Below are 13,285 nucleotides of genomic sequence, written 5' to 3'. Positions count from 1 at the left end.
CTACCTCATCAGCACAGAAGAGTTCTAAGTTCCCACAGAGAGAAATCTCTTAATGTGGTGACCTTGGGTAGCCTTATATGATGGAAAAATTACTTCATGGATATTTATAGGTATTAATAGCAATGGGAAAACTTCCCTGCCTTCCTCAAACATTTTTATGTTACTTTTTTAATGCTTAGTATAATAAAAATAATAGGCTCACTTCTACATCATTTGTTAGATGTTCTTTGAAAGGCATTTCTATCTAGTCATATAAAAAAATGGGAAAATAGATTTGAATTCAACATTGGCAAATATTTCCGTCCTACATTAACCAACTGTTTAGTTGTCTTTCTAGGTTAGTGTAAAACTATATTGTTGTTGATACTACATTAATTTCTTTAAAGCAGAGTTTTAGTCATTTTGTGTATCATGGAGCCCTTTGGTGGGAGTCTAGTGAAGTCTATGGATTTCTTCTTAGAATAATGTTAAAAGCATAGGATAAAATGCATAGAATTACAAAGGAAATCAATTATTTTGAAATACAGTTGTCAAAACATAAAAAAAGAAAAAGATTCACAGACCTAAGGTTAAAAACCCCCTAAACTACAGACAATGCTGATAAGCAGTTATCTCTTAAAAACAAATTCTTTTGGGAATCTCTCCCCAAAATATAAATGATTACTAACAATAAATTATTTTTCCCTTTAAAAAAACCACTAATTAGAGCATTTAAAATAAAAATGTTTGTAATGCTTTTTTCCATTTTATCCAAGTGAAAAAACAATTTAAGTTATTGAGTGAAGGTAGAAATTTTTTCAGGTTTTAAAAAAAATTGATAGAAATATATATATAAAATTCTTCTGAAACAAAAATGATACTAATTAAAGAAGTAAAATTTTAAAACCAAATGAATTAGCTGGGTTAATATGCTCTGGCTTCTACCATCCTCAAGCGTAGAACAATTTGACATTGTCCTATTGACCACAGGTCAGGCATGCAAGATTGCACTGTCCTGATTAAACTGCCTGAGTGCTTGCTGGTACCATGGTCCAATTTTATCAACCCTAAAACCAAACAACAAGGTACACAGTTATATCATACGGGTGTGACATAAATCAGATTAAAAATATAAGCTTCCTGATGCTACAAACCCTGACATTTTTATCCTCATTCTGGATATAATATGCTTATAGTATTACTGATATAATTCTACTCTAAAATGATAAAGAGAATAAAAGAATATATGACAAATGATATTGCATGCATATGTTGCCTAGAAAAGGGCAGACGGTGAGAATTATTTACTTAAGTATATCTACAGCTCCCTGATTCCAGGAGTATTTTCAGGACTAGAAATAGTTGCGCTGCAAAACTGCTTGAGAGATCAAATGGCAATAATTAGCACATTACTTAACATCATTTCCTTCTATTGTGCCCTTATTTATCTCACTTTCCACAGTGCATCTTGAGATAATAAAGCCATATTTAGGGACTTTTCGTGTTTGTTTTGGCAGTGTTTAGCACATATAAACTGATTAGAGTAAGTTGTATTCTGACTCTTGGGAAGCTACTTTTTTTTGCCCCTGTAGATTACAGTTAACATTAACACAAAACTGCTTCATACTATGTTCAGATCCTGCTTTAAGCATATCCTATATGTGAAATCCAGACTCTTAAAATGCAATTTGGGAAGTAATTACTTATTTTTTTAAAAAAGGAATTATCAGATTCCTTTGAATAAATACGAATATTCTCAGATACATTGAAGGTCATTCAGTTTAGTCAAAAAGTCATTTTTTAAGTGCCAGGAGCTGGGTTAAGGCCCTAGAGATATTAAAGAAGGCTAAGGGGTGGCTAGGTGGTGCAGTGAGTAAAGCCCTGGCCCTAGAGGCAGGAGGACCCAAGTTCATTCCCGCCTCAGACACTTAACACCCACACCCACACAAAATAAAACTAGCTGTGTAACCTTGTAATGGGAATGCAAATTTGGAAGATCTTCCCTGCCTCTAGGCTAAAATGCACCTGAAGCCTGGGGAGGGAGACTTGTTTTTCAGTAGATACTTCTTGATTGGCCAGTGAGTCAATAAGGTTGTTACATTCTCTGAGCCAGGAGAAGGCTACATAAGCCCTGATGTGTAGCTTTGTTTTGGGACTCACTTTGAGAAGTGTTCTGTGATTTGATCTGAATTCTGGGAAGCCGTTGTTGAGAGTCCCCCGGCTTTGAAAAACCCAGATGTGGAAACCCAGATGTTGACTGGGTATGGATGTAATGGTTGGACAGTTTGGAAAGCTGTCTACTTGATCTGTTAATGTCTTGATAATTCTGTCTGTATATTTTGAAGTTTGGGGTGCTGACCTTTTTCCCCTGAACAAGGTAAACGATATATGTCTGACTGATTAAAGTAAGCTTGTTAACCCATTTTGAGTTGCTTTCCTTTAACAAAGCAGATCCAAGAACCTGTGACCAGCCACCCTAGGGACTCCAGGGTGCTTGCTGCTACAAACCTTGGGCAAGTTACTTAACTCCAATTGCCCTCCAAAAGGCAAAAAAAAAAGGGCTAAAAGATCTTCCTCTCAAGGAACTTACATCCTGATGGGAGTGGGGAAGGGGGGCTGCATGGAAACAACTAGGTATGGACAGTATATGTTTTTAACAGTTAGAGGAAAGACACTCTGAGAAGGGAAGGCATTAGTAATTGGGGAAATTGGGAAAAACCTTCGGAAGAAGGTAGAATTTCAGCTAAGTCTTCAAGGAAGTCAAGAAAACTCAGGTGGAGATGAAGGGTCAGAATATCCCAGTTATAGGGGACACTTAATGAGGTGGAATATTATTGTGTTTGAAGAACTGTAAATATGCCAATGTTATTAGTAGGTACAGTATATGAAAAGTAAGGTGTAAGAAACCTGAAAAAGTAGAAAAGGGCCAGGTTATGAAGAGCTTTGAGAGCCAGTCAAAGAAGTTTATATTTGATCCTGGAGAACAGAGTTCACTGAGCATGGAAGTGACATGGTCAGACCTATGCTTTAGAAAAATAACCTTGGACAGCTGAGGATGGAGTGAAGTGGGAGGAGAGGAGGCAATTTGTGAAAAGTCTCTTTACTGGTTCTTGAAGACATTCCAGTCTGCTATGCCATGATCTTCTTTCTGTAGGCACCTGTTACTCATGGCTGATGGAAGGAGTGCTAGATTTGAAATCAAAAAGACTGGGAATCTTGGCCCTACTACTTACTACATCTGTGACCTTGGACAAGTCAACTGACTTGTCTTGGTCTCAATTTCCTCACCTGTAAAATAAGAGTTGGATTTTATGACCTCCAAAGTTTCTCCTAGTCCTAAACCTATACTCCTATAAGATGAAATATATGACCATTTAATAGACAGAAAATAATGGGAGGAAATTACTCTTAGTTAAAAATTGAGATGTAGCTCATCAATATCTGGGTTGGTTTTATGCATTTTAATTAGATTTTGGTGATAATTATTTCAATGGGATATAATTTAAGACACTGTGAAAGGCATTAAAATAAAATTTAATGAGTTGTATTCATATATTTTATTATTCTTTAATAGCAAGCCTTTGCTAAAGTCAAACTTTTCCCTACCACTCTTTCTTTTCTCCCAGCTGGCAATGTGCTTTTTCTTTCTCCTCTCCACTAAAACCATTCCTACAAAGTGAAGTTGAAATATCAACTCATATGTAAAACTTTCCCTGATCACTCCAGCTTACACTAGTTTTCTTCATCTAAACTTTTTATTTTTAAAGCAATCGGGGTTAAGTAACTTGCTCAAGGTTACATGGCCAGTTATTTCTGGGTGTGGTGCTGAGTATCTGAGCCTGGATTTGATCCAGGTCATCCCAACACTGGAGCCGGTGCTCTTACTCACTGAGCCACCTGGCCACCCCTAAGCAATTGGGGTTAAGTAACTTGCTCAAGGTTACATGGCCTGGTGTTTCTGGGTGGGTGCTAAGTGTCTGAGCCCAGGATTTGATCTCCAGGTCTTCTCAACACTGGAGCCGGTGCTCTTACTCGCTGTGCTACCTGGCCGCCCCTTCATCTAAACTTCTGAAGCATATGCAAACTGTGTTGTGAATTATAGATTCATTGAATATTCAAGCTAGAATGAAGCTTAGACATAATTTACCATAGACCCTGATTTTATCTAACATTCGATTATGTATTATCTTCTGGTTAATTTTACATTTCTAAGGCATCCCTCACAAAATATGCTTGTGAACAACTTGAGGGTAGGATCCAATTAGAATAAAAATCCCAAAGGATCTCAGCAGTCATCTAATCCAATCTGGAAATGTAGATAGGTAGAGTTAGCATTTATTAAGAATTTGCTATGTGCCAGTCTCTATGCTAAGCACTGAGAATGCAAATATGAGTGAACAAGACAGTCCCTACACTCAAAAAACTTATGTTTTAATGGGGCAAGGATGATACATAAAGAAGAGCTAGAAAGGAGCTCTTCTGTGGTGGGAAAAAGGGAGGGAAGGGAAAAGAAGAGTAACTGCAGGTGCAATGTAGTAAGCAAGGAGGAGAAAGAGCTTGGAAAGAGGCTCTAAGTGTGAATCAGGTTAAGTATGACTGGGGTCTTTCCTAAAATGGCAGATCCCAGGAGAGAATTACCAGTCAACAGAGTAGGGCCTCATAGACAAGGCTTTTCCTAGATGTGAAACGAGAGTCCGGAGAGTGCAATTATCATCTAGTTCAACAGGAAATGAGAAATCCCTCCTAATGGTACTCCCCCAAATGGTCATGAACCCTCCTCTACCTGATGCACTTCAATAATTGAAAACTAGAAAATTTCCACTAGATGAACTACAATCTCATAACCCCAAATAACTGGCAGGAGCGATTACTGAGCCAAAGTCAGTGGTTTCTGAAAGATTATAGAATATGGGATAGGCACCAGAAGATTGGAGAAGATCAAATATTGATCCCATTTTCAAAAGAGGAGAGAAAATTGAATCTACAAACATCAAATTGGTGAGTTTGACTTAAAAATCTATATTAGATATTTAATGATATGATTGGTGACCATGTAGAAAGGAAAATTGTGATTACAAAGGACCAGCATGGTACCATCAAGAATAGGTCATGAAAAACTAATCTCATTCCCTTTTTTGGATTAAACTGGTAGATAAGGGGAATGCCATGGAAATAGTCTGCCTAGATTTTAGCAAAGTCTTTGATAAGATATCTTATACTTGTGAAGAAGATGGAGATATAAAGAACAGATAAAAATACAATCAGATAGATTCAGAGCTAGTTGGATGGCTAGACTTGAATAGTTGTAAAGGTTCAATGTCAAAGTGTCATGAGGTCTTCAGGGAATGCCCCTAAGGATCTGTGCTTGGTTGTGTACTATATAAAATAAAAAAAAAATTACTTGTACAAAATACTTGAGAATCTACCTATCAAGACATATAGGAACTATATGAATATAACTACAAAAAAGATCTAAATAAGTAAAGAAATAGTACTTGCTCATGGATAGGCAGGACCAATATAATAAAAAAATCAACATCATCTAATTAACTTATTTATTCAATGCTATACTAATCAAACTACCAAAAGATTAATTTGCAGAGCTAGGAAAAAAAAAGTCTTGAAATTCATCTGGAGGGACAACAGTTCGAGTCCCAAGGTAAATAATGAAAAAAATATAAGGGAAAATGGAAGCCTAGCAGCATCAGATCTCAAACTGTACTATAAAGTAGATATCTTCAATGGTTTCATGGCAGACATTAAGGATGACATCGTAAACAAATTAGAAAAGCAAGGAAGAAAATACATTTCAGATGTATCAATAGAGGAAGAAATTACATTTCAGATCTATCAAAGGAGGGAGAAATCATGGCCAAAGAAGATACCGAAATGTTCATACAAGATGAAATGGAAAAAAAATTGATAACGTAAACATTTTAAGAGTTTTTTTTTTAACATAAAATCAATGCAGCTAAAATTAGAAAGTAAACAGGTAACTGTGGGGAAAACTTTTTGCAGAAAGTTTCAAATCTTTAAGCCAAACTAGAGGGGCTGCAGGGAAATGAACTATTGTAGGAATAATGCACTATTGCTGAAGTTGTAAATCGGTATAGGCATTCTAGAAAGCAATTTGAACTATGTGCAAAAAGTTACTAAACTGGGCAAGCCTTTGACTGAGCAATACCACTCCTACATCTGATATTCCAAAGGGATAAAAGAAAGGGGAACAGAACCTAAATATAAAAAAATATTTATAACAAGTCATTTGGGGGAAGTAAAGAACTGGAAAATAAGGGGATGCTATTCAATGGGGAATGGCTGAACAAATTATGGTATATAAATGTGCTGGAATACTATTGTGCTGTAAGAAAGGATGAAGGAAATAGTTTAAGAGAAACCTGGGAAGATATGTATGGACTGATGCAGAGTGAATAGAAACAGAATAGTTTAAATTATATCATTACTGTAAAAAGAAATAACTGTGAAAGTCATAAGAACCCAGATCAAGACAATGACCAGCCATGATTCCTGAGGATCAACATGGCAGCATGATATATACGTCCTAACACAGAAGTAGATTGGATGAAGAATAAGATATGTTTTAAACAGGCCACTAAAGGAATTTACTTTTCTTGACTACAAATGTTTATTACAAAGGTCTTTTTTTCCTTTTCTCCAATGGTGGAAGGGGTAGTAAAAAAAGAAATTCAATTTATCAATTAAAAAAAATAAATAATTAAAAATGTAGTGTGCTCATCAAATTTGTGGATAACACTAAGTTGGAAGGAATAGATAACACACTGGATATGTGGATATATTTGACAGGTTAGAGCTAAATTTTATTAGATGAAATTCAATAGGGAAATCAGCATCACAAGTTAAATATGAAAGAACAGCTAGACATCAGTTCTGAAAAGAATGTGGGGGTAATAGTGGAATGCAAACTCAATATGAGGCAGTATCGTGATATGACAGCCAAAAAGCTCATACAACTTTGGTGTACATTAAAAGCATAGCTTCCAGGAATAAGAAGGTGACTCAGAGTTTTTCATGTAGTTCTGGGTACCATGGTTTAAGAAGAACACTGATAAACTAGAGCAGGGGTGGGGAACCAGTGGCTGCAAGGCTACATGGCCTTGGCCCTCTAGGTCCTCAAGTGTGATCTTTGATCGACTCCAAACTTCACAGAACAAATCCCCTTAATAAAAGGATTTGTATGGTAAAACTTGGACTCAGTCAAAAAGCCACAGCCCACAGGTTCCCCACCCCTGAGCTAGTGTTCTAGGGAGGTCAAAGGAGATAGTGATAAAAGCCTTAAGTCCATGTCATATAGGAATCAGTTCAAGGAACTAGTAATGTTTTTTTGAATTTTTTTTTATTATTTTTTTGGGGGAAGGGTAGGGCAATTGGGGTTAAGTGACTTGCCCAAGGTCACATGGCTAGTTTTTGTGTTAGGTGTCTGAGACTGGAATTGATCTCAGGTTCTCCTGACTCCAGGGCTGGTGCTCCACTCACTGTGCCACCTAGCCACCCCTCTAATGTTTAGCCTAAAGAAAAGGACACTCATGGGCGGCCAGGTGGCTCAGCGAGTAAGAGCACCGACTCCAGTGTTGGGATGACGTGGAGATCAAATCCTGGGCTCAGACACTCAGCACCACACCCAGAAATAACTGGCTGTGTAACCTTGAGCAAGTTACTTAACCCCAATTGCTTTAAAAAAAAAAAGGACACTCAGAATTTTGGGAAGATGGTGAAATAAGACAGGAAATGCCAGGCTCTCCAAATCTCTCCACAAAGAAGATGGAGCATCAAATCAAAGTTAACTTTGAGCAGCAGAAATAATTAATAGAGTAACATAGTCATCCCCTTAAGGAAAGTTGAGGGGACCTTAGGAAAGACCTGACCACTCTTAGCAGAGGCTTGACCAGATTGAAGTGCAAATACCTCTAGGAAGGCCCTGCAGAATCAATAAACAAGAGGTAGGGGCAGTTTGGTCAGGAAGGAGCCTCAGCCTCAGGAACTTTCTCTTCACAGACACTGTCAGGGTCAGATAGCTGAGTAGGGGAAGATTGAAGGACCCTCCACCGTCGAGGGATTTCAGGCCCAGTTGTGTTGACTAGGTGCTGTCTGGGACTGTGGTTGTGGGCAAGGAGGAGCAAATTCATGCCAGGTGGGTAAGGTAACAGAGGGGCAGGGACGCTGCTGGCTGTAGGCACCTGCAGGAGAGTAGAGGCTCTGGCTTTGGTTCCAGGCAGAAGGGTAGCTGAAGTTTGCAACTGTGGGAAGGACAGAGTGACTGGGGGGCCTAGTTTGGGCTCAAAAGCAGAGAAGAGTGCCTGAAGTTGAGCCCCCAGACAGTGCTGAGAAAACAACAGCATGAAAAATTTAAAGCCTGAGGCATCACCCCACACCTTGATACTATAATAATAAGTTTCTAAAAATAAAATAATGAGTAAGCAAAGGAGAAGGAATCGAAACATAAACAACTACTATGAGGATAGAGAAGATCTGGATTCAAACTCAGAAGATGGTGAAGTTTAAAATTTTGGGTTTTTTTTTTTTGCTTTTTGGAGGGGGGAGGGCAGGACAATTGGGATTAAGTGACTTGCTCAAGGTCACACAGCTAGCAAGTGTTAAGCGTCTGAGGCTGGATTTGAACTCAGGTCCTCCTGACTCTCAGGCTGTGGTCTATTCATTGTGCAGCCTAGCAGCCCCAAAGATAGTGAAGTTAAAAAAGCCACTCCTACCCCAAAGAGAAATGTCAAATGGTCATAAGCCCCAAAAGAGTTGTTGGAAGAGTTTTTTTTTTTTTACCAATATTCAAGTTTATTAAACAAATAAAAAATTTATATTTAGAAAACTTTTAACTGTCATCTGCTTCAAGGTTTATGTTGCTCCCAAATTTTGCATATAACTGAACTTTCAAATCAGCTAACACCCGCTGGATTGATTCAACTCTGGATTGTAATGCTTCAATTTCATCTTGCAAATTTTTCTTAGCTTCTTCCAACATTTCTTGAGTTTCATCTTGAGAGTGGCTAATAAAAACATCACCAATTTGGTAGGGAATCATTAAAGAATCTTCATCCATCATCATTACATCATCACAAGCATCCTCTAAATTTTGAAGCTGTTTCTTTTTAACGTCTATTTCTTCCTTCAGTTCTGCAATTCTACTAGTATTCCATGCAAATTTGTTAATCTTTTGTTGGTCTTCAAAAGTAACATTGACATCTTCTGCAGCCACCTTCTTCATGGTGGTGGCCATCTTGGGACTACTGTTGGAAGAGTTTAAAAGGGATTTTATAACCAAAAAATCCATTAATCACCACCTGAAATACATTGCAAAAGGTACATCAGAGTCAGGTTTTGAAGCTCCCAAACTAAGGAGAAAATACTACAAGTAATAAGAAAAAAAAAACAATTTAAATACTGTGGAACTAAAGTCAGGATAACAAGACCTAGCAGCTTCTAAAGTAAAAGAGTGAAGGACCTGGAATATTATATATATTATATATAATATTATATATAAACTTTTTAGTTTTTTGGTCTTTATTAATTTGTTTGTTTACTTTGAGTTTAAAAGATTCAGTTCCCTAGTTCTTTGAGTTTCAAATTTTCTCCCCCTCCTTCCCCTTCTCTCCCCCCCCCCCCCCATAGTAGCATACAATCAGGTATAGGATCTGCAGATACTTTTTTTTTTTTGTAGTTTAGTTTTTATTTCATAATCACAAACTTAACTCTGTTGTCTAGCCAGACTTGTGGAAGGAAAAAGGAAGTGAAATCCAAAGAGAAGTGCAGCAAGTGAGAGCACAAGGATTACAGGGTATAAGAGCAGATGGGGTTGGGGGGGGGGGCTCTCTCCAGCTACAGAGGAATGTTTGATGGTTAAGACAAAAAACAAAACAAAAAATCTTATTAGAGCTGTCCACAGTCAGCGATAGTGATCTTCTTGCTGGTCTTGCCATCCTGAGAACTGAAATGCTCCATGGCTTCCACAATGTTCATGCCTTCTTTCACTTGGCCAAAGACAACATGCTTGCCATTCAACCAATCAGTCTTAGCAGTACAGATGAAAAACTGGGAGCCATTTGTGTTGGGTCTAGCATTTGTCACGGACAGGATGCCAGGACCAGTGTGCTTCAGGATCCAGTTCTCATCAGCACATTTCTCCCCATAGATAGACTTGCCACCAGTGCCGTTATGGCATGTGAAGTCACCACCCTGGCACATGAACCCAGGAATGATTCTGTGGAAGCAGGATCCCTTCTCTCCAAATCCCTTCTCTCCAGTGCTCAGAGCACGGAAGTTTTCTGCTGTCTTTGGAACCTTGTCTGCAAAGAGCTCGAAAGTAATCTGGCCCAAGGGCTCGATATCGACAGTGATGTCCAAATACATGTTAGGATTGGCCATGGCCACAGATGCCGGGGCTGGGCGCGATGGCAGAGGAAGAGGCGGTGGGGATCGGCATCCGGCTGACGGAACCAAGACGATGACTCCAGGTGGTGGCATCTGAAAGCCTGCAGATACTTTCAAATTAGACATTGGTCAGGTTATAAAGAAGTATTGTATCAGAATGAATGTACAGTAGGAAAGAGGAAACAAAACCAAATAAGAAAAAGAAAGAGAGAAGATGATTTGCTTCAATCTGCATTCAAACTCTGTTCTTTCTAGTTCTTTCTCTGAATATAGACATCTCTCTCCATCATGAGTTTTTTGGAGTTTACTATAGCCCTGCATTTCTGAGAAGAGTTCAGTCTATCAAAATTGGTCATCACACATACGTTGTGTCAGTAATTGTGTACAAATTTTTCCTGGTTCTGTTCTTCTCACTCAGCATCAGTTCATATAAGCCTTGCCAGGTAAATATGAAGTCCATCTGCTTTACCTTTCTTATGGCGCAACAATATTCCATTACATTCATATACAATAATTTGTTTAGCCATTCCCCAATTGATGGGCACCCCACTACAAAAAGAGCTTCTATAAATATTTTTGTACATATGGGTCTTGCTCCCGCTTCTGTGATCTCTTTAGTATACAACACTAGAAGTGGTATTGCTGGGTCAAAGGATATGAAATTACGTATAGCGCTTTGAGCATAGTTCCAGATTGCTCTCCAGAATGGTGGGATCAGTTCACAACTCCACCAGCAACGTATTAGTGTTCCAATTTTTTAACATCCTCTCCAGCATTTATCATTTTCCTGTTTTGTCATCTTAGCCAATCTGACTGGTGAGATGTGGTACCTCAGAGTTGTTTTGATTTGCATTTCTCTAATCAATAGTGATTTAGAGCATTTTTTCACATTCTTATAGATGTCTTTAATTTCTTCCTCTGAAAACTGCCTGTTCATATCCTTTGACCATTTATCAATTGGGGAATGACTTGTATTCTTATAGATTTGTGAGTCCTTTATCAGAGACATAGGTTGTAAAAATTCTTTCCCAATTTCCTACTTCCCTCTTAATCTTGGTTACATTGGCTTTGTTTGTACAGAAGCTTTTCAATTTCATGGAATCATTTTGCATTTTATAATGTTCTCTAAATCTTTTGGTAATGAAGTCTTTCCCTCTCCATAAATTTGACATGCAAACTATTCCTTGCTTCCCCAGATGGCTTACAGTATCATCCTTTACACCTAGATTATGTACCCATTTAGACTTAATTTTGGTATATGGTGTTAGATAATGGTCTATGCCCAGTTTCTGCCATACTATATTCCAGTTTTCCCATCAGTTTTTGTCAAATAATGAGTTCTTATCCCAAAAACTGGGGTCTTTGGGTTTATCAAATAGTAGACTATTATAGTCATTGACTGCTGAGTCTTGTGTACCCAATCTATTCCACTGATCCACTGCTTTATTCCTTAGTCAGTACCAAGCAGCTTTAATGACTGCTGCTTTATACTAGAGATTAAAGTCTGGTATAGCTAGGCCACCTTCCCTAGCATTTCTTTTCATTAATTCCCTTGATATTCTAGATCTTTGGTTCTTCCAAATGTATTTTGTTACTATTTTCTCTAGTTCTATAAAATAATTTTTTGGTAAATTGATTGGTATGGCACTAAATATGTAATTTGATTTAGGTAAAATTGTCATTTTTATTGTATTAGCTTGACCCAGCCATGAGCAAATGATGTTTTTCCAGTTAGTTAGATCTGACTTTATTTGTGTGAAAAGTGTTTTGTAGTTGTGCTCATATAGGTCCTGGGTTTGTTTTGGCAGGTACATTCCCAAATATTTTATGTCTACAGTAACTTTAAATGGGATTTCTCTTTCTATCTCTTGCTATTGAATTTCATTCAAAATATACAGGAATGCCAAGGATTTATGTGGGTTTATTTTATATGTTGCAACTTTGCCAAATTTATTTATTGTATCAAGTAGTTTTTTACTTGATTCTTTAGGATTCTCCAAGTATATCATCATATCATCTGCAAAGAGTGATAGCTTGGTCTCTTCTTTGCCTAATTTGATTCCTTTGATTTCTTTTTCTTCTCTAATTGTTACCCCTAACATTTCTAGTACCAGATTGAATAAGAGGGATGATACTGGACTCCCTTGTTTCACCCCTGATCTTATTACAAATGCTTCTAGCTTATCTCCATTACATATAATACTTGCTGATGGCTTTAAATGGATGCTACCTATTATTTTAAGGAAGGCTCCATTTATTCCTATACTTTCTAATGTTTTGGATAGGAATGGATGTTGTACTTTGTCAAAAGCCTTTACTGCATCTGAGATGATCATGTGGTTTCTGCTAGTTTTATTGTTGATATGATCAATTATACTGATGGTTTTCCTAATATTAAAATATCCTCACATTCCTGGAATAAATCCTACCTGATCAAAGTGTATTATTCTTGAGATAAGTTGCTGTAGTCTTTTTGATAGTATTTTATTTAGAATTTTTGCATCTATATTCATGAGGGAAATTGGTCTATAATTTTCTTTCTCTGTTTTATATCTTCCTGATTTAGGTATCAGTACCATATTTGTGTCATAAAAAGAATTTGGTCGACTCCTTCACTAATTTTCCCAAATAGTTTGTAGAGTATTGGAATCAATTATTCTTTAAATGTTTGAAAGAATTCACTAGTAAAAGGGGCGGCCAGGTGGCTCAGCGAGTAACAGCACCAGCTTCATTGTCGGGATGACCTGGGGATCAAATCCGGGCTCAGATACTTAGCACCACACCCAGAAATAACTGGTCGTGTAACCTTGAGCAAGTTACTTAACCCCGATTGCTTAAAAAAAAAAAAAAAGAATTCACTAGTAAATCCATCTGGCCCTGGAGATTT

The 13,285-nt window shown here is 37.5% G+C and overlaps 2 pseudogenes; both read right to left on the bottom strand.

The window, feature by feature from the left end:
• Positions 1–8,778: 8,778 nt before the first annotated feature.
• LOC138163979 (prefoldin subunit 4 pseudogene) lies at positions 8,779–9,282 on the bottom strand (annotated as a pseudogene).
• Positions 9,283–9,897: 615 nt separating this feature from the next.
• Positions 9,898–10,504, bottom strand: LOC138163978 (peptidyl-prolyl cis-trans isomerase A pseudogene; annotated as a pseudogene).
• Positions 10,505–13,285: the final 2,781 nt, after the last annotated feature.

Source organism: Petaurus breviceps, unplaced genomic scaffold (assembly GCF_028583685.1).
Source record: "Petaurus breviceps papuanus isolate PSGF00001 unplaced genomic scaffold, PetGlider_PUasm1.0 189, whole genome shotgun sequence".
In the NCBI taxonomy this organism is placed as follows: domain Eukaryota; kingdom Metazoa; phylum Chordata; class Mammalia; order Diprotodontia; family Petauridae; genus Petaurus; species Petaurus breviceps.
Note: the sequence above shows the minus strand (reverse complement) of the source record. Positions and strands in the feature narration are given on the sequence as shown.